The sequence below is a fragment of the Lathyrus oleraceus genome, chromosome 7 (genome assembly GCF_024323335.1).
Source record: "Lathyrus oleraceus cultivar Zhongwan6 chromosome 7, CAAS_Psat_ZW6_1.0, whole genome shotgun sequence".
Lineage (NCBI taxonomy): Eukaryota > Viridiplantae > Streptophyta > Magnoliopsida > Fabales > Fabaceae > Lathyrus > Lathyrus oleraceus.
Window position 1 is genome coordinate 59,422,312 of NC_066585.1, and position 5,068 is coordinate 59,427,379.

Below are 5,068 nucleotides of genomic sequence, written 5' to 3' on the forward strand. Positions count from 1 at the left end.
TACTACGCATGTACACCCGGCAAGTCGAAAACCTGAAAAGGCGGCTTGGGCAAAAAAAGGGTATCCTGGTGGACTGAAAACCTGAAAAGGCGGTCCAGGCAAAAATTAGGGATTAAAGCGTATGACTATGTCCCGTTCTCAGTCAGCTTCACCCAAGTCAAAGGAACTGAACAAGCCAATCACTTCTATCCGACCGCAGGAGATGAGAGGCTTGAAGATATGATGACAGTAGTGGAATTAAAATCAACAGGACTTTTTCCGCATAGCTTTGTCTTTGTTTTCTTGACAACTTCCTCTTACTAGGATTTCTGTCTCCTTGTACACAAATTGCCTGTTAATAGGCCCTCTTTCAAAATCAATACAATTTTATTTCCAAAAAGATGCTTTTGTTTTACCTTCTCTGTTTTGTTTGCGTAAACGTCCATTGATTCGACTTGAATTGATATACGCATTTGAATATGATCAATGTTTATCAAAATACATGCATAAAATAGCAATGGCAGTTTCTAAAAGACTTTAGGGTCGAGGATAAGATCTAACCATGCTTTCCAACAAGTCCGGTTACAAATCCGTTCCCCAACAAAAAACCAGCTATTTCCCAGGAGAGGTCGGCATCACCAGACAGACTAGTCATCTCTTCTATCCCCAGCCGGGCTCTGTTGAGTGTTTCCACCATCAGACAGAAATCAAGTACCCCCAGCTAAGAAAGGGTCATCAATACAAATATCTCCAACCAGAATATGGGGATTTATTTTTCCCCAGCAAAAGTTTCAGACACATAATCCATTCATGCATCATTTCGCATCATATACATGCACACAATGTTCGCATTTATTTCAGACGCATAATTCATTCATTACATCATTTCACTACATATGCATGCATACATTGTTCGCATTTAGTTTCAGAAGCATAAAACATCTCATGCATCATGACATGGCATGAAGCTAACTTTATTTTTTAGGTTAATTATCCTCCTGATACAGTCAAAATGAAGATCCATTCAGACGGACAGATCTTTATCAATTACATTCAAGAATCAGATACATTTTTCAGATATAATCCATAAGAATATTCATTTTGACGAGCACTCTGATATCCTCCTAATGGCGTGGCATCGTTAAACCCATCCCAGACACAACATATACAAATATCATCGGATATAGCCTAGCGTACGGCTCATTCTGATTCAGCCTAACGTACGGCTCATTCTGATTCAGCCTAACGGACGACTCATTCTGCTGCTCAGACGCGGTCTAGCATACGACCCATTTAGATGTTCATCTCCTCAGATGCTACATAGCGTACGGTACATTCTGACGTGTAGTCTAGCATATGACTACCCCTTTCATCATCAGATATAGCCTAACTGACGGCTCGTTCTACTATTCAGAGACGGTCTAGCGTACGACCCGTTTGGATGTTCATCCTCTCAGATGCTACCTAGCGTACGGTACATTCTGACGTGTAGTCTAGCGTATGACTACCCCTTTCATCATCAGATATAGCCTAACGGACGGCTCGTTCTACTACTCAGAGACGATCTAGCTTACGATCCATTCTGACCTTTATTTCCTCAGATACAGCCTAATGGACGGCTCATTCTGTAATTCAGATACTACCTAGCGTACGGTGCATTCTGAAACGTAGTCTAGTGTACGACTACCCCTTTCATCCTCAGATACAGCCTAATGGACGGCTCATTCTGCAACTCGGATACGATCTAGCGTACGATCTGTTCTGGTCTTTCATCCTCAGTGAAGTCATCCGCCTAATGAACAACTCACTCTGCTATTCAGATACGGTCTAGCGTATGATCCATTCTGATCCCTTATCCCCAGCAGCGTATAACACACCCTGACTCCCTAGCGAAGTCGACAGCCTAATGGATGACTCACTATACGGTCTAGCGTATGACCCGGTGTGGCACCTATGTCTTCAAATTGGTCTGACGTACGACGCAATCTGAAGCTCTCATCACCAGACTTCCTGGATGGCATCTTTAAGCCCATCTCCATCAAGACTAACTTTTGATTAACAAGTGCAAATTTTTGGGGCATTCTAGTGTTCAATAATCTTTCACCTCCAGACCACGAATGGCATACATACCATTCTAACTCTCTCGGTTCAAGAATATTGAACAGGGGCAGCTGTCATACCCCAAAATTTGCCCGTCAATATTACAAGGCATTTTTCAAGGCACTCCAACTTATTTTTCAAGGCATTGATCCTAAAAGAACAAAGGCCCAGCTCACAGATGGCCAAATCTAGAAAATGGCCCAAACTGGCATGCTCGCTAGGCGAGCAAATCCTTCGCCTAGCGAACCCCTCGCTATACCGCTCTCCTAGCGAAGCTTGCGGATATCAGAAAATTCTGGGCTTCATTCTGAGCCCATTAGGTCACGAAAGGAGCATTATAAATACCACCACTTCAGTCAGAAAAGGGGGAAGGAAAACGGAGGAGAAAGGGAAACACTCACGGACAGCAAACCCTGAAGGCTAACCCAGAGAATTCAGAGCAACCCTGAAGGAAACCCTGAAGGAAACTCATCTGCACCAAGGTTGCCTCCGCCCAACTTAATCCGACCGGCCAATTCAAGGTTGCAATTCAGTTGCAAACAGGTTTGCCTTACTATTACCGCTTTATGTTCTTAATTTGCATATGGCATTATGATTGAATTTATGAAAATATCTTAAGCTTTGCATGTGAATTTAAATATGCATGAATATCTTGGATGTTTAACCATGTAATCTTTGTAATGGATGCCATAAGGTGTGAAGCTTGCTGAACTTGTACTGTTATCAAAACCAGAAACCGCATCCGCTCGCTAGCACGTCGCTAAGCGAGCATGTAGCCAATATTCGCTAAGCCTTCGCTAGGCGAGGTAGAGGCGAACGTGACAGTCGCTAATATTTTGTTTGTTCTGTTCTATGCTTATCTGATCTATTCCATTATAATCATGCGTTATTTTGCCTGACATTCCTGCTGCTGTGTTTTCTTTTGCGGTGTAATCCTCGATTGCGCCCTGATTTGGTATTCTGACATGTTTGCTGAATTTTGTAAAGGTTCACGTATCCCCGGAAAAGATAGCTTGATAGGTATTCCACTTTATTTGTGGGATACCCTTGTGGAGATTCACCCTAAATTACTTAATTGATTTTAATGTATTAATTTTAATGTGGAGATTCATCCTAACTACTTAATTGATTGTAAAATATTGCTTTTGAATATGTGATCTCAGACCTCTCTTTGTTGCCTTACGGTATTACGGTATTATGGTCATGTCCCGCGAATGTGGGGATACACTTAGCATAGACCCTTCGATTAAATCATCATGTCCCTATAAGATAAATTACAGTCCCTCGGATGTTCCCTACGAATATACAATTTTGTCCCTCGATGACCCTTCGGTGTAGCCTACGGTTAAATGATGATCGCCCCTTCGAATGCTAAGGTATCCTTACAAATGTTGCCTTCAATGACCGATCGATGACCCTACGATGACCCTTTCACATCCAAAGGATAACACTACTTACTTCTCAATAGTAAGGACAGTTTTACCCTCATAAGGATAGGAAATGCCCATAAAGACCTCGGGTAGGTATAACTCTTAATTGCTGATTCACAACCTAAAACATTTTTCATACATCACAATTTGCAAAACATATACTAGAAAATAACTACTTGGTATACATTCATACTAGAATCATTACCAAGTTATATTTTTCTAAACCGCTTTCAAAATTAAACGAGATAAATACTTTGTATACATTCGCACAAGAATCATTACAAAGTTAAACTCTCTTTTCAAAAACATTTTAAGCAATTCACAAACACTTTTTTCAGACAAACATAAGTGATGCAGCAATTAAGAGCCCATGGATAACCATGGATACAAAGGGTGCTAACACCTTCCCTTTGTATAATGTACCTCCCGAACCCAAAATCTAATTAAGGTCTTTCCTGTTCTTTTCCACCTTTCCTTATTGGATAAAAGAAAAGTCGGTGGCGACTCTTGCTATCCGCGACATTTGCTTTCCAAAGCAAAAACACACGAAGTCAGTTCACCGTATGACATCAGCATTCATCATACATAAACCACGCATATACGTGCATAATTTTGACATTTAGATATTCATGTTGCATTTTTTGCCATATATATCTTTGATTGTTATCTCCTGCTATTTGGTGATACATATTTCCCCAAGTAGATGTTTGTGTCTGATCTCTCCATTTAGAGTCAGCCTCATAGGCAGAAAGTGTCTATCCTTTCTTCTATGTTCCCCATTGATTTATGTGCTCGTGGATGATTGTTATTTCAGTTTCCTCCCAAAACATGTACTGGGATGGAATTTCTCCCATGAGTTATATCCTCGTAGGGTTGAGTCTTATTTCATTGTGTCTCTCTAGCTTGTTCCTAGATTGACTCCTTTTATTTGTTCCATGCACTTCCCCGTAGTTCAGATGAATGATTGCTCAGTAACCAGTAATTGTCCATCTTTTCCCCGGCGGAGTTTGTGGCCTTCTACCCAGTTACCGGTAGTTGTAAGTCCTATTTCTGTGGTTTTATACCCTCATACCGGTAGTTGTAAACCCCATTTTTATCCCCTTGCAGAGTTAACCTTATTTTGTTCATCCTAACTGATGGCGGTTACTCTTCTGTGGTTTTCTACCTAGCATCTGGTAGATGTAATCCCCTCCTTGTTGGTTATCTTTATCCAATATTCGGTATTGATATTCCTTCACTTTTTGAGTATATCTCCCAGTAACCGGTGATATATCTCTTGGATAATTGCTCTGATAAAGCAATTTATCCCCGGCGAGTCATCTTTCCTTTACCTTTGATTGGTAATAATTGTTTCTCTCTTTGGTCATCATTTTATACCTAGTATTCGGTATCCCGATGTCCCTTCCTTTCGGTCGATTTATCCTTTATTAACCTAGTAACCGGTTGTGGATAATCTTCCATGCGAGTATATTATCTACGTTCTGACGGTAATAAATAATATATCTCATGCGCTCTTCAATCGAAGCCTTTGTTCTTCCCCAGTCGAGTAAGATTCATAT